This window comes from Geotrypetes seraphini, chromosome 2 (assembly GCF_902459505.1).
Source record: "Geotrypetes seraphini chromosome 2, aGeoSer1.1, whole genome shotgun sequence".
In the NCBI taxonomy this organism is placed as follows: domain Eukaryota; kingdom Metazoa; phylum Chordata; class Amphibia; order Gymnophiona; family Dermophiidae; genus Geotrypetes; species Geotrypetes seraphini.
This window is the reverse complement of record NC_047085.1, coordinates 275462447-275490141: the sequence shown is the minus strand read 5'-3', so window position 1 is coordinate 275490141 and position 27695 is coordinate 275462447. Positions and strand designations below refer to the sequence as shown.

The 27695-nt window shown below is 41.0% G+C and overlaps 1 protein-coding gene and 1 pseudogene across 1 annotated transcript in view; one reads left to right on the top strand and one right to left on the bottom strand.

The window, feature by feature from the left end:
* The window catches only part of SEMA5A (semaphorin 5A), a 1054315-nt gene that overhangs the window by 754148 nt on the left and 272472 nt on the right, over positions 1-27695 (bottom strand).
* On the top strand, positions 489-26003 carry LOC117354872 (annotated as a pseudogene).

The following is a 27695-nucleotide window of genomic DNA, read 5'->3' as shown; positions in this document are numbered from 1 at the left end:
CTGCCTACTATTTAAGACTTTATACGGAGATAGTCCAAACTACCTGAATAACCGCCTCATCCACAACACCGCAACCAGACATAGGAAAACTCACACCTCATTCTCATTACCCCCAATTAAGGAGGTCAAACGGAAAAAACTATATGATGGCCTCCTGGCCACTCAAGCAGCCAAACTAGACAACCAAATCGCCAATCTACTGACGGCATCCCTCGACTACAAGTCTTTTAGAAAAGAAATAAAGACCATACTCTTCAAGAAAACTCTGAAAAAAGAAATAATACCGCAAGTCTCAAACTCCACCTTTCACTAAAGCCAACTACCCCAAACAAATAACCTTACCCATTTCTCACTCTTTTTGAAAATGACCAATTTTTTTTTTTTTTTTGTAAGTTCTTGTTGTAATGCATCTTGGATAATTCTTTTGTAATCTGCCTTGAACTGCAAGGTAATGGCGGAATAGAAATACCTAATGTAATGTAATGGAAATGGAAAAAAACCCCACCAGAATAGCATATCAGGAGGTTAAGAGATTGTATCAGAAATTCCAGCCTCATTTGGGGATGTTTAAAAATGCCAATGGAATGATACTGAATGATTAAGAAAGCATTAAAAAGAGATGGAAAGAATATATAGAAATTGAACAGGAAACTGATGCTGAAGAAAAACCAGATATTTTAAAAGAAGAAGTCATAGCAGTAATTAAAGCTTTATCAAAAAACAAGTCACTTGGTATTGATGGTATTCCAATTGAATTGATTAAAGTCTCAGAAGGAGTTATCATGGCTCTCACTCAACTGTGTCATCAGATTTGAAAGAAAAAAAACATGGCCAACCAACTGGAGAAGATCACTATTCATACCTATATAGAAGAAAGGTTACACCAAGGACTGTAACGACTACAGAATGATTGCATTAATTCCACATGCCAGCAAAATATTGCTAAAAATAATACAATTAAGATTACAATTATATGTTGATCAAGAACCACCTGAAATTCAGGCTGGTTTCAGAAAATGTTGAGGAACAAGAGATATTATTGCTTGACATTCTTGCTAATGTTAGATAGATATTGGAGAAGAATAAAAAATACCATAGGCCCCTATACTTTTGCTTCATCAACTACAGCAAAGCTTTTGATTGTGTAGATCACAACAAACTATGGAGAACTCTAGCACAAACAGGACTACCCAAACATATAACTCAGCTGATAAAGAGCCTCTATGAAAATCAAGAAGCTGCAGTGAGAACAGAATATGGCAACACTGATTGGTTTCCAATAAAACATGGTGTTAGGCAAGGATGTGTCTGGTCACCTTACCTGTTCAACCTTTATGGTGAAGTCATCTTCAGAAAAGCAAATTTGGAAGAAGAGAGCATTGGTGGCCAAAAGTTGGTGGCCGAAATATAAACAACCTTCTCTGTGGAGATGATACAATGCTTATCACCAGCAGCAAAGAAGACATGCTATATCTACTGAGAAAAGTCAAAGCTGAATGTCAGAACATGAAATTAGAATTGAACATGACATGAGCATGTGACGGAATACTTTATAAGGTGTGAGCATGTGGCGGAATACTTTATAAGGTTGTATTGGCTGAAAGGAAGGGACAAGAACCATCACAAGCTATTGGTAAATGTTTTCATGTGCTTACAGAAGTTGGCCCCCAAACACCTGGTTCAGAGCATCTTGCCGCATGAGTTGGCTCGACTGCTTCACTCAGTAGAGCATTGTGATCTATTTGTTCCATCTGGGTGGGACTTAAGGCTTTCCTCTTCCAGGAATAGTGTCTTCCATTGTATCGGCCCTAGGGAGTGGAACAACCTTCCAGGATATATTCGCCAACAGCAAAATTTACAGAACTTTAGCAAAATGCTGAAAAGACACCTGTTCTGTAAGATGAAATATAGGGTCTGAGTTTGGCTGAGAAAGAAGGAGTGATGACTGTTGAGTGCTGGTCAAGGAAGGCTTCGAAGGTCTGGCCTGTTTTATTTGGCATAATGATGTTTGTCATTGAGGCAGCTTGTATGCCTCATGCAATTTACATGTTGATGTATGTTAGGGTTGGCCAGTTTTTGGCCTTAAATGTTGTTTGTTGTTGATGCAACATGTATGTCATATGTAATTTGATTGTATATGTAAGTATATAATTTGTTACAGTGCATACTTGAGGTGATTTGTACGAGAAATGTGTCTAATTTTGTATGTTAATATGGAACTTGCCCTGGATAAGGGCGGGTGATAAATAAACAAACAAACAAGCATAAACAAAACGAAGATCATGAACACGGAAAATGATAAAGATTTTGAGCTTGAAGGCGATAGAATAGAAATTGTAAAGGATTTCAATCTCCTGGGCTCTTTTGTACACAAAGAAGCAACAAGCACTGGGTCGCTCTTCAATGAAAGGGTAGCTTTTCAATGAAGGTACTTGACAAAGTGTTGAAAGACAAGGAAATAACACTCCAAAGATCAGACTTGTCCATGCACTCATTATCTCAGTGGTCAATTACAGATGCAAAAGTTGGACACTACAGAAACAAGACAAAAAGAAGATTGACTTATTTGAGCTTTGGTGTTAGAGAAAAAAACCATAGTAACATAGTAAATAACAGCATATGAAGACACATATGGTCCATCCAGTCTACCCTGTAATCACAATTTCATGATTAAATTAAAATGTCTTTTTTCTTTGTTATTTCTGGATCTTAGAAATCTACACAGTACCTTAGTTTCCAAATACTGGAGTTGCCATTGAAGTTCACTGCAGGCTATACAAACCATCTCCTTTGCAGGATTCAAACCATGAAAGTTAGGCCATTCATATTCTAATTAGTGATCCTCTGTGTTCATCCCACACTTTTTTGAATTCCAGGAAAAACTAACAAATCAATTCTGGAAGAGATTAAACTGGCTATGTCACTCAAAGCCCAAATGATAAAGTTATGACTTTCTTATTTTGGTCACACTGTCAGAAGAGAAAGATCATTGGAGATTGACATTATGTTTGTAAAGATTGAAGGCACCAGGTGAAGAGGGTGACCTGCAATCAGATGGCTGGACATGTTGTACACAACCATGGGAACTATCCAGGAGGACCTTGCCAGACTGGCACATAACTAATCTCTTTTTAAATCTGAATGTAACAGCCGTAATCTGGTCACCCAAACAGGAGTCATACAAATGCTAACAAGCAGTCTTGGAGAATAGGCTTTTATTTACACAGAATGTTTTCCTCACAGGTCTCCTCCACACAGAAATTAGCTTCTTTCTCAAAATATACTGCCCTTCTCAGTTTAGTTTAGCCTGTCCAGAGTTCTAGGTGATAGTCCTCCTCATCCAGCAAGGAGCACAGTTTATGTAAACCCACCTCTGAGAGAGTTTAAGATGCAGTATTTTACTTATTCCTGTGTAACCAAAGAAAAACTTCAGTTCAACGGGTTCCTACCTCAGGTGGGAATAAGTTACAGTTCTCGCCTGATCCTCCATGTCCTTCTTTCACTCTAGGACCCCTGGTTCTGATCCTGGCTCTTCCTCTTAAACTCTCCTCCTCTACTTCTTGGTTTGGCACTTTCCTTCCCTACCCCTCTCCTGAAGCTGTTTCCCTTTCTGGGCTGATCTTGCCTTTCTTCCAGCTGGCCTGGAGGGGGAGTGCTGGAGGTTCCTCCAGGAAAAAGTGTAGCTGGAGAGCTGAACAAACCCAGTAAAGGGGCAAGGTTTCATAGCCTCTGCCACACTGTAATTCATAAAATCGCTAGGATTTGAACATGAGTCAATGGCACCTAACTAACTATTCTATAATCCTGCCCCTCATTTCCAGAAATGGCCTGATCCACCCATGTAGCTCTCATGGCTACACCCACTTTGGAGTTGAGCTTGATGTAAATGCAGGAGTTATAGAATAGGGCACAATGTATTTGAGCACAAAATTATTCATTGGCTCTAATTAATGCTTGTTAAGGTCAATTGATTGATCCTTAGAGCTAATTAAGAGTTTCTTAACCTAAAAAATTACATGTGGGAATTGAAACCATGGGCAGAATTCTGTATCTAAATTTGGATCCCCTATATAGAATCTGAGGGTTAGCACTTAATACCCTTTAGTAAAAGGGCCCCATAATTTTCTTGACATGAATTAGTTTTATTGTGGCAGCAAGCATATAAATATAATCACCTGGCATTTTCTATATTACTGCAATAAAATGATGTTCTCTGAAGAGAAAAGTTCAGCAGTCACATATCTGGGTCAGATGACTTCTCACAGGGAGAGAAGAATGAATTGAGACCTATTGTGCATAAGCTCAGATATTCAATTGTGTACTTTTATAGATCATTTTGCTATTGAATCTGTACTGCTTAGGGAAAGATTTATATTTCATAGACTCTAATCACACATCTCTTGCAGTATTCTGTTATTTTACTATACATTAAAAAATCTTTCCTCACTGAAATGAATCTGTTTGTAATAGATTTTGTTTTCCTACTGAACAATCTCCATCTCTATTACACAGTCCAGTAAGTATGATATTTGTTGTTATATGGCATGTGCTAACCTCCATATCCTGCAAAGTACCTCAAGGGCTTTGACAATGCCAAACAGTAATACATAATCCATTATTAATTCATGTCGTCTTCCACCTCTCTCACACCTCCCCCCCTCCCCTCAAAAAAAGATGGCTTGCTTCTACAGTCATTAAAATAAGAAAAACGATTACTGAGAGAAGCCTTTTAGGGTTAGCTGTTGGATTATTTCATTACCTCTGTTGTAAATTACACATTTTGGGAGAAAAAAAAGAAGGAAAACAGATTTACAGCTAACCAATGCTTTGTAAAATAAAGATGTCCATGTTCCCAAGCTTCTCAATCTTTTGAATTTATTTTTCATTCGATGCCTATAAAACAAGAAGTGATCAATGATGAAGACAGAACCAGAATGTATCTGATTTGCTTTATGATAAACCAAGAATTTGTATATCCTTTTCTTACACAGCCGTTTTGAGATTCTCCATTAATCTACAGCAGAAGTTCTCAATCAAGTCCTTTGGACATACTCCAACCAGTTGAATTTTCAGGATCTCCACAATGAATATTCATGAGATAGATATGCATACAATTGAGATAGGGCATGCAGATCTGGCTCATGCATATTCATTATCCATATCCTGAAAACTTACTGACTGCATGTGACCTGAAAATCAGATTGAGAACCCCTGACCTATACTGTAGATTACAAATCAGAAAAGTATGCTGGTCAACATTGAAGGCATCTGTGGCAATTAGGGTTGATAACTTAAAATGGTCTTTAGAAGCACATTAATGTACTATATCCTGTAAAGCATCACAGTTGATAAAAAAGTTGAAAAGAATCAATAAACTGAGACTCAAAATAGCTTATTAAATTGCAGAAAGCTGTTTTGTATCCCGCACAAATACATTGATATCATATATACTGTATGAAGTGAAAGCTTGAATGATCACAAACTTTCTTCCAAAATTCTACTCTAAATTTTGACTTATGTAAACACTTATGAAAGAAATAAAGCACCCAAATTATATGTTAAGCATTTCTCAAGCGGTCATTAAGCTTACTTTCAGTCTTTTTCTCTCCCAGAAAATTTTTGAAGTTATAGTATCTTTATTATTGCTCCAAGGGTTTGATGAACCTAAGTTCAAGATTTTAGAAAACACTTGGACAGCAAGATATTTATCGTATTTGGAAATCAAAAAGAATTCCAACCCATGTAAGAACAAATGTTTTTTTTTAAATATCTTAGCAAAACTGTACAAATCCCTTTCAAGTGGGTTCTTAAGCAGTACTCTTTTCAGAATCATGTAAAAAAAACAATCTTGGCTTCATTATCATATACTTGGCCCTCATTATAGCTTTTGCTAAATGCAGAATCATTCTATTGCCATCACCAGCATCACCAGAGAAAACCCACTGAACAAGTTTTAGTTTTATTAAAACCTGATATAGTGCTTGTTCTTATGACAGGTCCAAGCGGTTTACATCACAAAAATACAATAAAATATATAGAAAAGAGCTCCAACAGCAATAGGACAGACAAGCTTACATCATGATGTCAATGGCTGTCAACACTTCAGTCCTTAAATTGCCTCATTTAAATAGAAAAACAGAGAAAAAAATGAAGGCAGATAAAGACCATTTGGCCTACACAGTCTACTCATCCATGCCATTTACTAGCCTTCATCTATTTTAGGAGCCTATGTACTTGTCCCAAGCTTTCTTGAACTCAAATACATTCATTTTCTCCACCACCTCCACTGGGAAACTCTTCCATGAATTCACCACACTTTCCAGGAAGAAGTATTTCCTCAGGTTACTTCTGTTTCACGTTCATCCCATGCCCTTATTATTCCAGAGCCTCCTTTCAATTAAAAAAGACTCATTTCCTGTGCATTTGTGCCATTGAGGCATTTAAATGTCTTTATCATATCTTTCCTCTTCTGCCTTTCAAATATACTAAAATCTTTAAGTCTGTCCCTATACACTTCATTACAAAAAACACTGATCATTTTAGTAGCCACTCTCTGGACCAATTCCATCCTGTTTATATCTTTTTGAAGGCATGGACTCTAGAGTTGTACATAATATTCTAAATGAGATCTAACCAGAGGCATTATCACTTCTTTTCCTGCTGACCATTCCTTTCCCTATACACCCAAGCATCCTTCTTGCTTTTACCATTGCCTTTTCTACCTCTTTGGCTACGGGCACCTTAAGTTCATCATACTTTTGCAGCTGACATTCAAAGACCCTGCATTGTTTAGCATTAAATCTTAGTTGGCAAATTTTGGATCATTCTTCATAAATACATTCTTCATAAATACAGTCAGCAGTTCAGGATTTTCAAAAGTCACTGTGCCTTAGCAATCCAGCACAGCCTACAGAAACTAGGTCTCACCTGGGCCGAGGTCTTACTCTGGCCTTCAAATCAGGTCTGCTCAGAATAGAGCACAAGTCCAGCCACATTAACTCATAGGGCTGATCGCAGCAGTGGAATTCCGATCAACTGAGCCAGTTTTGGGGAGTCCTGCTGGCTCAGCTGATGGAGGATTCCAATGCTAGGATCAGCTGAACCAGTAGGGAGATCGAATTGTTCTCTCCCTCCCTCCCTCCTTCCCATTCACTGATCCCACAACCCGCTACACAAAAACCCCTGCCTACACTCCTCCCCCCCCCAACATCCCCTGATAATCCCCATACACCCCCTGTACCTTTCCTTAGCACAATCAGCAGGAGGGATGCCCACTCCTTCTTGCTGCCGGGATCCATCAAACTCTGACACCCTACTCCAAACTGTGGCACTCCACAAACTCCCGGTACCCATCCTGACACTCCCCAAAAACCTGGCACCCCACCCTGATACTTCCTGAATTCTTGGCACCCCACCCCAACATCAATTTCATATCTTCAATAACTATCTAGCAGGAAGGATGCCCACTCCCTCCCACCGGCAGGCCCACCTTCATAATGATGGCCTTCCCCTTCCCATTGTTTCCTGGGAGGCTCTGGGGAGGGACCTAAGGCTCTGATTGGCCCAGGCACCTAAGACACTCTAACCACTGCATTCATGGTGAAAAATGTGCACCCACCAAAACCCCCCAACCCTACTGTATTGCCATATAGGTGCCACCTGCAGCCATAAGGACTATTGGGGTGGTAGATAGGTGAGTATAGTAGGTTTTGGGGGTGTTTGTGGGTGGCTCACCATGACCTGAAAGGGAGTTGTGGTAATATTTTTGTGTGGCACCCTTTTTGTGAAGTTCACAGCAGTGCCCTGTAAGGTGCCCCACTAATGTCTAGGTGTCCAGTCCATCACTTTGCTGGTCCCTCCCATGTCCAAAACGTCTTGTTCTAGGCGTTTTTGACTTGGATGATTTTTTGGACAAGAATGGGGTATAAAAAATGGATGACTTAGCGGTCTGGATGATCCAACGGCTGGATGTACAAAAAATATTTTGGACATATTTTTAGAGAATGGACTTTGGACGTTTCCGACTTTGGGCAATTAGCAACTTAGAGCCAAAATGGACTTAGACTTTTGTTTTTATTATGCTGCTCCACGCTTTCAAGAATTGTACAATGCACATAATTTACATTTTTTGTAGACAAACATGTAAAAAAAAAAGTTGCTACTTAAGTTCTTCAGATGCCTCATGCCATATTCTGTGTGCACTGCACGTGGTATCATTCTAACAACCATTTCCTTACATCCCTTTCATGCAGGAACAATGCGATCCCAGAATCTGAGCTCTGCAGGGCATAACTACTATTACAACTGTAGGTCTAGTTGTGCACAAAAATCACCTTAGCACTGCAGGAGGTCAGCTTCATGCATTATTTATTGAACATCTTTAATGAGGTCTATGATTACAACACATCATGGATCCTGGAAACAGCCCAATCATTATCTTCTTTATGCTTTCAGATCAAGCTGTAAAAAGAAACCACCATGTATTTGCATCTGCTAGGATTCTGCCATAATATCAGCACTGAAAAGGACAGGAGACCTAATAACCTCCTGCCCTTTTTCATGGGATTGCTCGTTGTCTGCTGTCACAAATTGAAGTGTCATCCTAATTGTTCTAAACCCCATGAAAAGAATAGACAAAACAGGCAAGACATCAATTTGCAACCACATAAAATGAATTTTCATTTCTTTTCCAAATACATAATTCAAAAGAATGCATTTTGACTGCAATTGAAAAGGCTCACTGCTCATTAAATGCACAAACTATTTCATTTTGGGAAGGATGAAAACCAATAATAGATAAATCTGCAGTAGTAGCATACACAAGGAATATAATTAATCTGTTTTCTTAGTGTGTAATTATCTTATTATACATAACTATTGTTTCAAGAATTTGGCAATTCAGCTTAGGTTTTCTCTCACCCAAAGTATTTTAGATATGCTGAACATAATAACACTGAAGTAGTTGCCAAGTCATAGCACATCACCGCTCTATATTTATGAACCACCTAACGCTTGTGGGCAAGCTGAATCCACTTAAATATTCCCAAGTGAACATATTGTCATGTAAATACAGTAGCAATAATGGCCAACACCAACAGGGAACTTTTATAACAGGGCAACTATAAATTAGGTGTCCACAAGGTGCCTGGTAGGAGCCTTTTCTATAAAGAATGCAGGTATTAGCATGAACAGGGAGAGTGTGGTTCAGTGGTTATAGCTACAACCTCAACACCCTGAGGTTGTGGGTTCAAACCCATGCTGCTCCTTGTGACCCTGGGCAAGTCATTTAATCCCATCATTGCCCCAGGTACATTAGATAGATTGTGAGCTTGTCAGGACAGACAGGGGAAAATGCTTAAGTACCTGAATAAATTAATATAAACCATTCTGAGCTCCCCTGGGAGAATGGTATGGAAAATTGAATAAATAAATAAATGTGCCTAGAATGAATTTAAGCACATTTTTTGATACCCCCTATCTGTACGAAAAACATGATTTTTAGTAACAATCCACACGTCATACATGAGTACCTAGGAAAAGGCAGCATCTTACATACTGCAGTGAGCAGAACATCAATACACCCATTGTAAAACTAAACAAGCCAGACTAGTACAGATCAATCCTACACTGTCAGTCCTAACAGAAAACCATGTCTTTCAAACACACAGAACACAGAAAACACCTTCGCCTAGAATGGAATATGTAATCACAAACTAACCCCTCCCCCTTTTACAAAACTATAGTGTGGATTCTAGCCATGGTGGTAACAGCTCTGACGCTCATAGAATTCTGAGCATCAGAGCTCCTACCACCATGGCTGGCGCTAAAAACCGCTCCACAGTTTTGTAAAAGGGGGGATAAAATAGAAATGCATAGACAAAGGTTAAATTGAACCAGTAAGAAGCTGGACTCTGCATACAATGCACCACAGAAACAGTGACACATGTCTCCTAAAGCAATAAATAAATAGAAGATTTTTGTTCTACCTTTGTCTTCTGTGGTTTCTGCTTTCCTCATCTTCTTGTTACTCTCTTCCTTCCATCCACTGTCTGCCATCTCTCTGCCCCTTTATGGCATCTTCTCTCCTTCTATGCCCCTTCCAGAAACTGTATGCCTCCCCCTTCCATCTCTCCTTTCACCCCCATTGGTCTGGCATCTCTCTCCTCTCCTTCCCTCTCCCACACCTCTCTTCTGCAATTACTTTCTTCCCTCATTTTTCTTTTCAATTTATTTTCTGCATCCATCTAGATTATGTTCTTACTACCCTCTCATCAATTTCCTTTTTTACTGTCTACCTACAGCTCACCACCTCTGTCCCTCACCCCCTCCAGTATTTCCCTAACTCAGTCCTTTTCCCCATCATGTGCCCTCCTTTTATTTATCCCCTCCTTCCATCATGTGCCTTCTTTCTCTACACCGTCCATCTAGTACCTTCTCCTCTCTCTGTCCACTTCCATCGTCTGCTCCCCTCTTTCTCTCCTCCCATTTCTTTCCTGCATTTGCTCTCATATCTCTCCCATCCGCACTTCCATCCAGCATAGGCTCCCCCTCTACCTGCCACACTACCATCCAATGTCTGCCCTTTCTCTCTCCATCCACCCCTCTTCAATCAGCATCTGCCCCCTTTCTTTCCATCCAATCCAATTCCATCCAGTATCCTTCCCCCTGTCTCTCTCCCCTTTCTCTGTACATCAATTCCATCAGCACCACCCTTCCATAGCACCCTGCCCCCTTTCTCTCACTGCACCACTCTTTCATTCCAGCAGTCCCGCTCCTTTCCTGCGATGATTGTAGCTGCCGGCTGCCAGTCCACCCCACTCTGACATACTAGCTCTGGAGCAGAGTCGGCAGCCACATGCTGGAAGGTTCCACGATGACTCGTCTGCAGGCTTTGCTCCGGAAGAAGTAAGTTACGGCGGAGGGGGTTGACCCGGCAGATGCAGGGAGTTTCAGCAAGGTCCCGTGATGACTGCGTCTGCTGGGTCCACCCCCTCCGACGTAACTTACTTCTTCCGGAGCAAAGCCGGCAGACGAGTCATCGAGGGACCTTCCTGCACCTGTGCAGCTGCCGACTGCTCTAGAGCAGTGGTTTTCAACCTTTTTACACCCGTGGACCAGCATAAATAAAAGAATTATTTTGTGGACCGGCAAACTACTAAGACTGAAATAAAAACAACACATTTCCGCCCCGTCTCCGCAAACTCGGTCCCCACAGACCATGTGACCCATCCGCACAAGCCTCAGTTATGATTTTATATTGAACGTATTTTATTAAAGTATAAAAAAAAACAATATTCTGTACAATTGTCATTTTATAAATATAAATATACAGAGCAAGGACCAACAAAACCCCTGTCTCCCCTTCACATATATCCCGTCTATTATCAAGAAAACTGAACAAGCCAAATTATTACAGAATGCTACACAGAAATATCATGCTAACAGAATACTGCAGTCACACATGACAGGAATAGTGTTAGGGGAGTGCCCCCTGGTCCGAGAGAGCCCTAAGCCAGCTGGAAGCTAAAGAATCATTGCCTGGGCTTTGCAGTCCCCAGTTATGTCTCTAGCAGGATATATATTTCACATCTGATATATTCTAATGACAAAATAGAAATAAAATGATTTTTTTCTACCTTTTGTTGACTCTGGTTTCTACTTTCACTCTTTTCCTTCCAGCATCTGCCCTGTCTCTTCAATCCAGCATCTGCCCGTTCCATCCACTGTCTGCCCCTTCCAGAAACTGTCTGTTTCCCCCTGCCATCTCTCCTCTAGACCCCCCACCCCCTTTGGTCTGGCATCCATCATCTTCCCTCCGTTCCCTCATGGTCTGGCATCTTTCCCTCTCCCCTGTGGTTTTTAGCATCTCTCTTCTCATTTTCTCCACTTAGATCTGATATCTCTGCCTCCTTCCCCGTTCTCTGGCATCTCTCTCTCTTCCCTTTCCTTCTCTGGTCTTCCTTCTTTATTTTCTGCCTCCATCTAAATTACATTTTCTTACTATGCAGTCCTCAGTTTCCCTCTTTTCACTGTGTTTACTTACAGCATGCCACCCCTTTCCTTCACCCCTCCACTATCTCACTAACTCTATCTTCTTCCCCCATCCAGCATATGTCCTTTTTCTTTATCCCTCCTTCCATCCAGTATGTGTTCTCTTTCTCCACTTCCATTCAGCATGTTCTTCCTTCTCCCCACTTCCATCATCTGCCCTCTTCTCTCTCCCCACTTCCATCATCTGCCCTCTTCTCTCTCCCTCTTCTCCCCACTTCCATCATCTGCCCCTTCTCTCTCTTTCCCCCCACTTCCATCATCTGCCCCTTCTCCCCACTTCCATCATCTGTCCCTTCTCTCTCTTTCCCCCCACTTGCATCATCTTCCCCCCTTCTCTCAATCTCTCCATCCACCACAGGCCCATATCTCTCCCTTCCTCTCACCTTTCTTTCCAATTCTGGCAACAAGATCGGCAAGCCCCCGCCCCCCCAGCAATGACACTCAAGTTCGGCAACGGGCCTCCTTCTACCCCCCTGGCATCAACAGTACTTCAGATCAGAAACCGCAGTGCTCAGGCCAATGCTTCCCTCTGACTCAAACTGCCTGGGCAGAAACAGGAAACTGAGTCAGAGGGAAGCTTTGGCCTGAGCACCGCGGTTGCTGATCTGAAGTACTGTTGATGCCGGGGGTTGAAGGAGGCCTGTTGCCGAACTTGACTGCCGTCGCGGGAGGGGGGAGGCCCGTTGCCGATCTTAAATTGCATCATGGGGGGAGCACCGATTCAGCCCAGACGCTGCCAATGGTCCCAATCCGATCTTGCTGGCCCTGCACGGACTGGCAGGAATTTTCTGCGGACTGGCACCAGACGACCCAGACCTGGCTGGCTGTGCACCCCCCCCCCCTTAAGGCATGCACCCAGGGTGGACAACCCCCCTTGGTACACCACTGTCAGTGGCATACCAAGGGGGGGCGGGGGGGCGGTCCGCCCCAGGTGCACGCCTTGTGGGGGTGCACAGCCAGCTGTTCTCACTGCCTCTAACGCTGGCCTTGCAGCTCCGGACTTCCCCACACCTGCTCCCCCCCGATCGCTATTATTTTAAATGTTATGGCAGCCGCGGCGCTGTTTCCATCGGAGGAGACTTCTAACCTCGGCCTGCCGCGGAACTCTTCCTGCAGCAGCCACCCGCCTAGGCGGGAACAGGAAGTTGTGGGGAAGTCCGGAGCTGCAGGGCTGGCGTTAGAGGGACTAAGAGCTGATGGTGCTTCAGGGTCCCGTGTGGAGGGGAGGGAGGGAGGAAGAAAGAAGAGCAACCGAAGCATTGGCAATTTGGGGGGAGCAGATGTGGGGAAGTCCAGAGCTGCAGGGGAGAGTGTTGCTGTATCCAGCTGGAGGGATAAGGAAGATGAGGGAGGGAATGAAAGGAGATGTCAGGGCTTGGAGGGAAAGAGGAAGGTATTCCAGACTAAGGGAAAAGGAAGGGGGAGATCTCAGAGCATGGAGGGGGAGGGAAAGATGGAAGGAAAGGAGAGAAATGCCAGAGAATCAGGGAAGGGTAGATACCAGACTGTGGGGTGCGAAGGAAAAAAAGGAGAAGAGAGAGATGCCAGAGCATAGGGGATGGGTTGGTGACAGAAAGAAAAAATGGAGAGGTGACAGAGCTGAAATCAATCATGTACAAAGGAGAGAAGGGGCACAGGATAGATAGTTATGAAAGGAGCATAGAAAGAAGGAAGATGTATGGAAGAGAGAGAAGGCAGACATTGGATGGAAAGGGCAGAGAGGGCAGTGACTGGAAGGGGCAAGACAGAAGGTGAACAGTAGATGGAAGGGGTAGAGAGAGAAGGACAGACACTGAATGGAAGTGTGGGGGAGAGGAGGGACAGCCACTGAATGGAAGTGTGAGGGAGAGGGGGAGCAGATGCTGAAAAGAAGTGGGGAGAAGAAAGAAAAAAGGGCACATGCTGGATTGAGGAACGAGGATAGGGTTAGATACTGGAAGGGGTGAGGGAAAGAGGTGGCAAGCTTTAGGTAGACAGTAAAACAGGACATTGATGAGAGGGTAGTAAGAACGTAATCTAGACAGATGCAGAAAATAAATTGAAAGGAAAATGAGGAAAAAAAGGGAAAGGGATTGCAGAGGAGAGGTGTGGGAGAGGGAAGAAGAGGAGAGAGATGCCAGACCAATGGGGGTGAAAGGAGAGATGGAAGGGGGAGGCATACAGTTTCTGGAAGGGGCATAGAAGGAGAGAAGATGCCATATAGGGGAAGAGAGACGGCAGACAGTGGATGGAAGGAAGAGAGTTACAAGAAGATGAGGAAAGCAGAAACCACAGAAGACAAAGGTAGAAAAAAATTTTCTATTTATTTATTGCTTTAGGAGACATGTGTCACTGTTTCTGTGGTGCATTGTATGCAGAGTCCAGCTTCTTACTGGTTCAATTTAACCTTTGTCTATGCATTTCTATTTTATCCCCCCTTTTACAAAACTGTGGAGCGATTTTTAGCGCCAGCCATGGTGGTAGGAGCTCTGATGCTCAGAATTCTATGAGCGTCAGAGCTGTTACCACCATGGCTAAAATCCACACTATAGTTTTGTAAAAGGGGGAGGGGTTAGTTTGTGATTACATATTCCATACTAGGCGAAAGTGTTTTCTGTGTGTTCGAAAGACATGGTTTTTTGTTAGGCTTGACTGCAGGGTTGATCTGTACTAGTCTGGCTTGTTTAGTTTTACAATGAGTGTATTGATGTTGTACTGCTCACTGCAGTATGTAAGATGCTGCCTTTTCCTAGCTACTCATGTGTGACGTGTGGCTTGTTACTAAAAATCATGTTTTCTGTATAGATGGGGGGGTGTCAAAAAATGATGGGCCCCGAGTGTCACATATGCTAGGTACGTAAATAAAACTCTTTCAATTGGAGACTGTTATAGTAGAAAGATGTTGCAGTTGTACAATTATGCAGAAATAATGTGAAGCCAGTAGAGCTCAATGTTAGCTCAAAAGGAAGGAAAAAGCCTCAGAACGGGCCCTCCCACCACCACAAAGGTGGATATAAAGGTGGTTGAGCGGTAACCTCACAGGCAAAACCTTCGTTTGAAAATGAGCACTAAAACACTTGGGCAAAAACTGTGCTTCATATACAAAAGATTTTTTGACAGAGGAAGAATCCCACTTATCTTAATGCTGATCGGCACACCAACGGAGGCCAGCGTTTCACCGACAGGCTACATCAGGGTGCTAGGTACGCCATTGACCACTGCACAGTTGGTACCCAGATTACTTCAACTATATCAGGATTTTCAATCTGATCCCACTATTCCATGTTCTTTTGCTGAGGCAATGGTTGTATTGTTTCCAAAGACAGATTTTAATATCAAAATATAAAAAATTATCACCCTATATCATTAATTAATGTTGAAGCCAAAATTTATGCAAATGTTTTGGATGAGCGATCAACATAAAGTTCTTTCTACACAGATCCATCCAGAGCAAACTGAATTTATTCCCAAATGACATTCTACATCTACTGTAATTCACATATGATATGTAACATGCTTATTTATGCCCAAACCCGGCATGAATCTATGGCTGCTGTTTTTTGGGAAGAGGAAAAGGCCTTGTATTGGGTTGAATGGCCTTATCTTTTTCACATGTTAAGCTGGTTTGGTTTTGGGACACATTTTATTAATATGATCCATACTCTATGGGCTAGATTCACTAAGCAAACCGAATGTGTACCGATAGGTTTGCGACTCCTTTATGATCCCGACCCAATTCACTAACCTTCTGACCACACCCGATCTGATCCACGCATGCAAATGAGGGAAATGGCATGCAAATCTAGCAAGGCAGCAATTCACCAACATTTTTCAGGCACACCGACTGGGCTGGTCGATCCGAAACCAAGTGACTGGTGAAGACCAGTCGCTCAATCCTTTCCTGCTGTCTCCGCGCTGAAATACCAGCCCTGCAGCCCTGAAACTCCCTGCTTGCAGCTGACCAAATGGATACGAGAAACTCCACTGTGCGGAAAAATGCCTCCCCGACTCTCCTGCTCTCTGCCGCCCTTCTCTTCAGTACTGCCCCGCTTTAAAACCATGGGCTCGCACTGCGGAGAAAGGCAGCAGAGAGCAGGAGAGTCAGGGCGGGTTTCCTGTTCAGTTCCGTAGTCTGCCAGTCCCCCCCCCCCCCCATCTGCTTCTAGGCTGCAGCAAGTACCAATTGGTTTTCCCCATGGCTCGCAGCCCGGCACCCCTGGATCTTCGAGAGTTCAGCTGGCTAAAAATTTTTGTTTTTGCCCTGCCTGCTCTTCCCTCCTGCAGTTGTGACATAGCGCCATGGAGGTGGAAGATTGCTGGCTGCTCTCCCTGCACAGCTGCCTGTTTAAATAAGGAAAAAAAAAACAACAACCACTCTAATGGGCTTTAGAGCAATTCGGACAGGCAGATGGGGCCATTGCTCTGATCGCCCCCATCTGCATATTCATCGGACCTGCCCAAATCAGGCCCAATCGGGCAGGTTCGTGAATCTAGCCCTATATACAAGGTTAGTTCACAGCTTTCTGACACTTTCCATTTAGGAAGTTGTACTAGGCAGAGTTCTCCCCAGTGGCAAGGGTGAGAGGCACCCGGGGAGGTAGCGCCCTACCCCGTCTCTCTTCTCCACCCCCGCTCCTTCCCACCGTACCCCCAGACATGCACGCACACCCCTTCTCTTCCCTGTACCTCTTTAACTTTCCTGGAGCGAGCAGCATCACCAACTTGCTTCCTGTGTTGCCGTCTGCTCTCCCTCTGGTGTCACTTCCTAGGCACGGGACCCGGAAGTGAGGTCAGAGGGAGAGCTGACGCTGGTGTGAGCAACAGATTGGAGTTGTTGCTCATGCCAACGAAGAGCTTGAAGTACGGTGGGGGGAAGAGAAGGGGGGTGGAGAGGGGAACATGTGCCGAGGCATCCACCAAGACGGCGCTCCCTGCCCCCTTTTACTATGTCACTGGCTGTCCCCAACCCTATATGTCATGTCTGTGCCCAAGTTAGAGTGTAAGCTCTTCCAAGCAAGGACTGTCTATTAAATGTCAAAATGTACAGCATTGCATATGCCTTTCAGCACTATATAAGTGATAAATAGCAGTAGTATTCCCCTTTCCTCTCTTCTGTTTGATCTGGCTTTAGAACCCTTGGCAACTGCTATTTGACATCATATTTCTATGACTGGTATTAGAACTAAGTCACAATACTTAAAAGTTTCTCATGATGTGGATTATATGGTTGTATATCTTACTGATATCAAATTTTCCATTCCTCCTCTGATGAATGAGATTAATCCATTTTCTACAATTTCTGATTACAAGGTAAACTGGGAAAAGTCAGATGTCTTGCCTCTTTATGTTTATTATCTTTAGTTGACTGTGTACAATTTCCTTTTTGTTGGGCTTCCTCTAGGATAAAATATTTAGATATTCAGTATCATACTGACATTGCATCCATGTTTTTAACTAATCACAACAGAGTATTTAAAACCTTGGATACACTAATATTCAAATGGTTTCCCTTGTATGTTACATGGTGGGGGACATATGGAGACTTTTAAAATTATGTTCACACCCATCATTAATTATACTTCTATGATGTTGCCCTGCCTGGATGAATCTTCTTACTACAAAACATTAGATTCTAAATTGATTCAATTTTTGTGTGCAGATAAACCTCCAAAAATTTTTCTCAAAACCTTGAAGTGCTCCAAAATGCAAGTTGGAGTTATTTATCCTAATTTTTAGAAATATTACCAGCATTTTTGATCAGACAACGTTGGTGATTGTTTCAATCTTTTACCTCTCTGTGAGCTCCTAGATGGGTCAATGTTAAACATGATCTTATATATCCTTTGGGATATAATTCCTTATTAAGTGTCAAACTTCTGCTACATATTAAGAACCACCCTATGCTTAATGCTACCTTCTGTACTCTTTTAACTTTGAATACCTTTTCTCAAATTAAGTTGAAAAATACTCACTTTCAACCGTTTGGGTTAATCCCCATTTCAAAATAGTTAATGCTCATATTTGTTGATCCTTCTGGATATGTAAGGGTGTTTACAGATCATTTGAATTCCTTTATAACTCTTCAATAGACTTGCAATCTCTCTCTCTATGAATGTTATCATTGGTTACAACTGCAGCAATGCTTATCTAAGAGTGACCTTCATCTCCAAAACAATTTTCCTAGTCTATATCACTATATGGATACTTTGGTGGATAAACATCAAATAGCTTTGAGAATTTATAAAGATATTCGTCAATTTGATGATCATCCTTTTCAAGCTCTTCATAACATCTGGAAGAAAGATATTGGTAAAACTTTCTCTCATAAACAATGGCACATCTTCTGGGTCACAACTTTTAAAACATCAATGTCTGCTTCCATTATCCAATCCATGTTTAATGTTTAATGTTTATCATCGAACGGTTTGGTTCCAATGGAAGCTGTTCAAAACTGGACATCTTACATCAGACTCTTGTTGGGATTGCAATAAGGATTGTGGTACTCTTGCACATATGGTCTATTCTTGTGCTACTCTTTGGAGATATCGGACATTGGTTTGGCAAAATATACAAGATATTCTTCATATCACTGAAGTCATTTTCTTAGCTGTTGTCATCTAGAGCAGTGGAGGACCACCAGCCAGTGGAGAACCACCAGCTAGTCGGGTTTTCAGGATAGCCCTAATGAATATGCATGGGGCAGATTTGCATGCCTGTCACCTCCATTATATGCAAATCTCTCTCATGCATATTCATTAAGGCTATCCTGAAAACCCAACTAGCTGGTGGTCCTCCAGGACAGAGTTGGGAACCACTGATCTAGAGAATGATGGTATTAACAGCATCTCTCCAAATTATTGGATATCTCTCCAAATTATTGGATATTTTGCTTACTTTAGATGGAAAATCATAACAACATTCAATATAGATAAATCTCGCGGTCTTCTATTTTCAACCAAAAATTCTGAATTTCTTCCAGAAAAAATTTCTATTAAATCAATCCCAATTCAAATAGAGACAAAAATAAAAATCTTAGGAGTTATCATTGATAAAGATCTATCATTCCATGACCATATTAGTTCGGTAGTTAAAACATGTTTCTTTAAACTACGCATAATTCGTTCATTGACCTCAATTTTAGAAACCGAATCTATCAAAATTCTTGTCCATTCTTTAATTATCTCTCACATGGATTACTGTAATTCCCTACTCAATGGCCTCCCACAAAAAGAAATTCGACGTCTTCAACTTATACAAAACACCGCAATAAAACTCATCTATAACCTAGGTAAATATGATCATGTTACGCCAGCTCTGAAAGAAGCTCACTGGCTACCCGTGACGCATCGAATCACCTACAAAATTATACTTTTGTCATTTAAAATAAAATCTTCTCACCTGCTGCTATATCTTCACAAACTTCTCATTCCTCAGCGCTCTACTCGAACTTTGAGATCTTCAAATCAAAATCTCTTATTGATTCCGTCTATAAAAGAGTTTTATTACACACGAAAAATAAATTTTGCGGTAACAGCCCCGACATTGTGGAACTCTCTTCCACAACCACTTCGAGACGAACAACATCTTGACAAATTTAAGAAAAACTTAAAAACATTTTTATTTCGTGATGCCTTCTCTATTATTTAATTTCTCTCTTTTTAATTTCTCTTCTATTTAATTTCTCTTTTTATAAACATTTATATATTTTATCCCCATCCAATTTGTTTTTCTCCCAACCCCTCTTTCTCCTTTTTCTACCTACAATGTAACTTTACCCATCCATTCCCTCTATCCTCACTGTTAAGTCCGTCTTGTTAATGTCTTTAATGTTCACTATATATTATTTAAATTACTAAATAATTCTTCAATTGTTCTTATTCTTATCTGTCTTTTTAAATTTAATGTAAACCGTCCAGATATTTGCTTGATGGTCGGTATATTAAAATCTAATAAACTTGAAACTTGAACTTGAATATCCCATTTGGTGGCACTTGGACTGTCTCACACACAAGTTTGAAATGGAAAGTGTACTTAACTCTTCTAGATTTCATGTTGTTATGAACACTTGGGGCTTCCTTTATCAAGCCACACTAGCGGGGTTAGCGCGCGCAACTTTTAATCACACGTTAACCCCCACGCTGGCCAAAAAACTACCACCTGCTCAAGGCAGGTGATAGCGGCTAGCGCTGCCGGCGGTTTAATGCGCGCTATTACGTGCGTTAAACCGCTAGCGCAGCTTGATAAAAGGAGCCCTTGGTCTATGTTTAAACAATATTTAAAGATTGGAGATATGTGAGATGATTTTCCTCCTCTGCTTTTATGTGATAGTTTTATCTTCGATTTTGTGGTTGTATTTTTATTTGTTGAAAATTTAATAAAGAATACTTGAACAACAAAAAAGAATATGGAGCTGGGCAATAAAAGAGGAGTTCCTAAGCCAAAGGATTTTAGTCTTTTCTTTATTTCATATTTCTATCCTGACATCCCCATTGACAATGTCTTGTTTCCACAGAGCATGCTTGGAAGAGAGTAGTTCCATGAGACTTCTTACAGACTTGTCCTTGTGAATTCTTCCCCATATTTTAGTCAGATGTGCAGAATTTCCCAAAACACTTTTAAAGTTTCATTGAAATAAAGTTTAATATGCTTTAGGTTTCACAGTTGCCTTAAGCCCAGTAATAAGAGATACAACATTAACTGTAGTCATTTCAGCTTAATAAAAAATCAATTCCCTTAGAAATTAAAGCCCCTTTACACATTTCTTCTTTAAATAAAAATTTAAAATAAAACCTCTAAACCTGCTCTATATCCAGCAGCATGGTTTTAAGAATTTAGTTTGAAATGTATGTACATAAAATGCTTTTGATGGACTATTATATTTAGAAATAAGTTGTCTGAGGAGAGTTGCATTTTCAAAGTATAACAGCTTTACAGTTAGACCATGGAAGAGCACTGGCAATCTTTTCCTGTGGTACACAGCAATACTGGAAATACCATATCTGGCCACCAGCACTGAATTTCCAGTCTATTTTTGGCTGGCTGGGACATAGTCGGCTATGCCAATATTCAACAGCTAACCGGTTAAGTCTCAATAGCTAAAGATATACAACCCTTTTAGGCAGTTATCTTTGGCAGCGATCCGGTTAGCTAGCGATCCACTGAATATTGGAGGTGACATAGCCAGTTACTAACTAATCCGGGGACTGGGATATTGAATGTGAATACTGGTGCATAGCTGGCTATATGCTATTTAGCCGGCTGGGACCATTCCCAACTAGCTAAATAGTACTGAATATCAGCCTCTATATACAGTATGTCTTCAATATACTGTTTATAAAGCAACCCAAAATTATGCAGCTTGATCTTAGCGGGAGTCTTTGGCATCCAATAACTATTAAAGATGGTGTTCTTTATGAAAAAGGACACCTATTGGTGTAATAATGTTAAATGTGTGCAAACCCCTCATAAAATGTTTGGTTCAGGTTCATTTAAAACAAATCTTTCCTAAATTTTGTACATTTGTTTGTGTTTGTTTCCTCTAATCAATTTTTTAGAGGCACGCTGTCTCCCAAATTCTCATTGCTCGAGCTACAAAATAAATATCTGTACAGAAATATGTAAACCACTTTTATTGTAGCCACAGAAAGTTGGTATATCAAATCCCACCCCCTCTTCTTTCCCATAAATGGTGCCTTAAGTTAGGGGTGCAATTGGGCACACACTTAATTGGTGATAACTACCAATAATTGGCCTTATCAAGCACTATTTGAATAGTTAGGTACATAATGGATTTGTTCCCCTGTTCAAGTTCAAGTTTATTAGGTTTTTATATACCGCCTATCAAGTTCTATAAACTGAGCACCTAATTTCAATGGCATACAACTCCAAGGCAGTGTGAACTTGAGATACTGAAAGATTAGGTTCATGCCAAGGAATTAGGCACCACATTATGGAACGCTGTCATTTACACACCTAACTGCCAGTACATAGGAGCTTTAGTCCGATACCAGTGTGTTTGTTATTAGTTCTAACACCAACCCTCTCCAATAATAACAAGAATAAACAAACTAGGTTGGTATGCTCAAAAAGTAGATGGTTTCTCTGAAATACCTCAGCCCCACCACTCCACCGCTATGCTTGCTTCAAAAAAGTGGGAGGTTTACGTGGTAACTCATCATAGGTACTGGTTTTCTAAACGCTGTGCTAGTTTTACAGTATTATTATTATAAACTGAAATAGTATAGTATATATACTTAGCTTTTACACACACAGCTACACCTGGGAGTCTGACCCGACATGTTTCGCACAAACAGGTCTCCCGAGCCGCCGTTGTCATCCGACTCACAAGTACAAATTCTGTGAAATTCTGTGAAATAGTATACTATACTATTTCAGTTTATAATAATAATACTGTAAAACTAGCACAGCGTTTAGAAAACCAGTACCTATGATGAGTTACCACGTAAAGCTCCCGCTTTTTTGAAGCAAGCATAGCGGTGGAGTGGTGGGGCTGAGGTATTTCAGAGAAACCATCTACTTTTTGAGCATACCAACCTAGTTTGTTTATTCTTAGTACATAGGAGCTGGCATGCTAGCAGGTGGCACCTATATGGCAGTAGAGTAGGGTTTGGGTGGGATCACACGTTCTATCATAAATGTAGTGGTTAGAGTGGCTTAAGGGCCTGTAACCTCCTCCTCCTCACTAGCCCACCCACCAGGCTACTTAAGACAGGTATGTACTTTTTCTGTTATTGAGAAAGACATGGGGGAAGTCACTCCTTGCCTTGGATCGGTAGCATGGAATGTTCCCACTCTTTGGGGTTTTGCCAGGTACTAGTGACCTGAACTGGCCACCGTGAGGACAGGCTACTGGGCTTGATGGACCATCTGTCTGATTTATGCTCTTATGGCCAGGATGTCTTGCAAAATGTTTGATTATTGCTGCAAAAAGTCCATATCTAACCCATCCTTGAGACCACCCAAAGCCCAACTATATCATGTCTCCACCATGCCTATCTCGTGATCTGGATGTACAGAGGCTGGAACACCTTGTTAAACGTACAGAAATATGGTTTCAGTTATCAGCACTTGGGTGTCCTGGCAATTAGGACGTCCAAGTACCAATTTTTTGGACATCTATGTTTTTTGATTATGAGCTTGTAAGTGTAAAGCCCTCAATGGAGACTGCCCTAACTTTGTGGGTTGGGTTAAGAACTTTTCAGCGGCCCCTTATAAGCTAAAAAAAAGTTACCTTGTGCATTCTATGGAGCAAAAACTAAACAAAACCAAAATAAAGCATTCCTGACCATTTAAGATGCACAAAAATACAAAAGCAGTTGTCAGAATTTACATGATATCTTACATATCTTTATTTAACAACAGACTGTCCAGCCATGGTCAGACCAGTAATGTTGCTTTTTCTAGGCTCCTTTTAGTCAAATAAGGTAGAGCTGGGATTGGGAGAGAGGCATACATTTAAAAAGAGAGTAGATAAGTGGGATTGATCGGAATTGGGAGGGGAATTGCTTTATGAATACATGTATGCACATCTGGAATAAATGGCACAAAGAAAAGGTTCTAGAACTAAAGAGAATAATTTACCCCCCTTTTACTAAGCTGCGGTAGAGGTTACTACAATGGTCCGGAACGCTAAATGCTCTGCCTCTGCTCTGAAACTCATAGAATTTCTGTGAGCATTGGAGCAGCTTAGTAAAGGGGGGAGAGTTAATTAGGAGGTTCTTAGTTTAAGTGTTATTTAAAGTCCCTAATTATAGCCTAATTTGTAAAGACAACTGTCTTTATAAAATACTAGTGTAAATAAGAGGTGTGGATATATACTCCATTTCACTATTTGTGAAGTACATGTGCAAAATATTGTAATCTACATGTGTACTTGCTGCTTGGTCCAACCATTCTCTATCCTAATTTCACACCTATGAGTTAACTAAGTATGTGCCATTATTTCAAAGTGTGTACTTCTGTGCCAATTGGTATTTTATGAGGTCATTCGTGCATGTATGTGGCTACATCTGTGTATAAATGGTTATACATCCCATAGTGGGCAAGAACTTTACTGCTTAAAGTAGTATGCACCTCCTTAAAAATTACACTCAAAAAAGGCAATTTAGAGTGTCACAAATATTCTGCAACAACAGAAACTAGGGGGGGGGGGGAGGAGAGAGTGTGGCGCTGTGATTAAAGCCATAACCTCAACACTCTGAAGCTGTGGCTCAAACCCATACTGCTCCTTCTGACCCTGGGCAAGTCACCCAGTCTTCCTATTGCCCCAGGTACATTCAATAGATTGTGAGCCCACCAGGATCGACAGGGAAAAATGATTGAGTACCTGAATAAATTCATGTAAACTGAACTCCCCAGGGAGAACAGTATTGAAAATTAAATAAATACAAAATTTACTTTATAATAACAATAACATCGAAAATAAATCTGGATTGGTGGGGGGGATTTCCTGGTGATTCTGCACACAGTTGCTCTATGAACTACTGTAGACACCTAACAATTGAGAGGTTTTACAACTATACTAAGCTATGCATTGGATAAGAGGTTTTCAGCAGGGCAGAAATGTACTGTGTTTTTTCTTTTTTCTTTGACACAGTTTCATATCGACTGGATAAAGAGATATTTTGGGAGCATATAGTGGCTATAAGTCTTGTAAAATGGCAGCAGATGTCAATGCTGCTTTCAAATGATGAATGCAAGCAAATGCAGTGAAGGCGTTCCAAAATTAATTTAATCATTCTTCAGAAAATGTCTGGTGTTGAGAGAAAGGCTGATTTTCAGCTTTAGGCACAAGAACTGTTCATAAACTCTTCATTATATTTACCATACTTCCTCTCTATAACAATGAGCTGACCATCAACAAGTCTGCTTGTCATAGCAAAGTTTGATTGTGTGACCCTATTTTGAAAGGAATGACCTGAGGTTCCAAATCATAACTAAGATTTGTTGTAAGGAATTTCTTACAAATGAGAGACTACTCTGAAAGTCTTATGTATTCGCTACATCTAGAAAAAAGGCATTTGCTATAAACTAAAAGCTAACATGAAGCCTACAAACTAGCAACAACATGTTTTTCCCCTAAGCTTCAAGCATAGTGATTCTTTTCAGGCCTAATCTGACATTTGAAAGTTCATTTTGGCAAGCATGAATCTGCCCTGTTTGACTTTGGCCTGCCTATAATTGGCTGCAAATGAATAGGATTTCATACACTCCAGGTGTTTAGAGCAGAGGTAACTGGTCTTTCACATGTATAAGTGTCTGACAGTTTTTGTGGTACACCGTTTTTTTGGTGTTATTCTTTTGTAGCAGTTTTCCTATGTGACCTGTCACTCCTTGGGCATAACTGTGTGTGTTGGGGAAAAGGCACTATAAGATTTTGTTCTATCACAGTGTTGTTATCTAATGGTTGTTGGTAGTTATTGATTTTACAGGTTGGATTGTTCAGATGTTGTAGGGTTTGAGAAGTTGTAGCTGTTAGCTAGGGATGTGTCCCAGAAGCTGTTCTTTTTGTCCAGAAGATTGTCCACGAGTGCTCTGTTCACTCACACACGTGAAAGACTGGTTATCTTTGCTCCAAACCCCTGGAGTGTACAAAATTCCTTGCAGTTGTGACTAATCATATACTGGCAGAACTGAATGCATTGCAGAGAAAAGGTTGCAAGAGCATAAGGATACCACAAGCTCTGCAATACAGCTGTATCCTTCATGCTAAGGCACCTGGACATAGGATTAAATTAGAGGAGACAAAAATCTTAGAGAAAGAAGATGACTGCAGGCTGAGAAGAATCAAAGAGGCAATAAAGACAACAAGATACCAAAATAATTTCAATGGAGAAAAAGCGCTCATTCTAAACAAAGCAGGACAATCACTCATTCAAAAGAAATTCAGCACAAAAAGAACTGAAGATGAAGAAGTCTCCCCCCTCAAAGTTTTAGAATATGACCTACAGTAATTCCTCCCACCTCCAGAGTCAGAACTGTCCCAGTGAACTTCCAGTCTCATTCCAGCCAGAATTCAAAAATCATAACTAACGGACTTTCCCAACAAACATTCAAATTTGGTCACCCACCAAAATTCTAAATTGTGACCAACAGGCTTTCCCACCTCAGTTGTTTACTGAAATCAGCTCCAACCAATCAGGTTTGAGGACACATGATGTATAAAGACAAACTATAGAGCTCACAGTAACATACTCTGAAGAAAGCCACAGCATAAAGGTTGAATATCGATACCACATATTCAGACGCAGCAAAACCCAGACAACTTCAACAATCATGATGCCAGCAATGGAAGCTTAAGAGAACATTCAGTCAAGTAAGACTAGATTTCATTTGCTTAGCAGTATGATAAAAACAGCTATGGGCTGGATAATCTGAAATTAATCAACTTTTTACCCATTTCTACTCAGGAATGACTCAGAGTGATGCATCAAAAAGGTGGCTGATTCATTTATTAATAAAGAGAGAGAGAATAAGAGAAAGATACCAATATACTATATATCCTCTACAGCATTTGGGCTTTATTCACTATTTAGTAGCTAAAATGTCTTTTAAGGCAGCACACTGCACCTTTTCCATTCCTGAAGTCTGCAGGGAAGCCTCTTCCAAGAGTATTACTAGTTTTACTAAAGTGCATTAATCACTTAACATGCAAATTGATGTGTGTTAATAACTACTGCACAAACATGGTACCTACTTTTACATTATTTTTACAATGAGCATGTGCTAAGTCACATATTAAAGGCATCTATGTTAGGGACATAATTAGGTGGTAGCATGGGTGGAGAATGGCTGTGGAAAGTATATTCCAGCTAGTGCATGACAACTACTTTATACTAATTGACAATTTTGCAGTTAGCAAGCTGTGACCAGGGTACTGCATGTTAACAAAATAACCTGCGACCTGCAAACAAAATGCTAGAAATACCCCCTAACAGGTGCTGCATTAAATTTGAACTTACTGCATATTTATTTCTTGCTTTAATGCACAACTGCAACAGCTCTGGAATGCATCCCAGAGGATGTGGTAAGAGCGGTTAATGTAGCTGGTTTTAAAAAAGGTTTGGACAAGTTCCTGGAGGAAAAGTCCATAATCTGCTGTTGAGACAGACATGGGAGAAGCCACTGCTTGCCCTGGATCGCTGGCATGGAATGCTGATACTATTTGGGATTTTGCCAGGTACTTGTGACTTGGATTGGCTTCTGTGAAAATGGAATACTAGGCTAGATGGGCCATTGGTCTGATCCAGTAAGGCTTTTCTTATGGTCTTAAAATTTAATGCAGTTTATTAAAAGGACTCCCATATTTCTGTGCTGTTCTATGGAATGTGGGAGCCATTACAATATCAGTTGTTATCTCATCTCTAACCCTACGTCAGCACTGCCCCCAGCTGGCTCTCTTAGTAATAGATTGTTATGTCCTCTGTCTTGAGCCTGGCCTTCATGTTCAGTTTTAGCAGTTCTTTATGTTTTGGAACGCCTCGTGTGCTTCTCAGCATATCCATCCATGTCTCTTTTCAGCTGCACATGTTCATCTGATTGTTTGAGTTCTACACTTGGTTCATATAACCTTTAGAAGAAAGACCCTGTTTTACAGTCATGTCTCATATGCTGGCTTTGCACTCATTCACTCGAGACAGGATTCT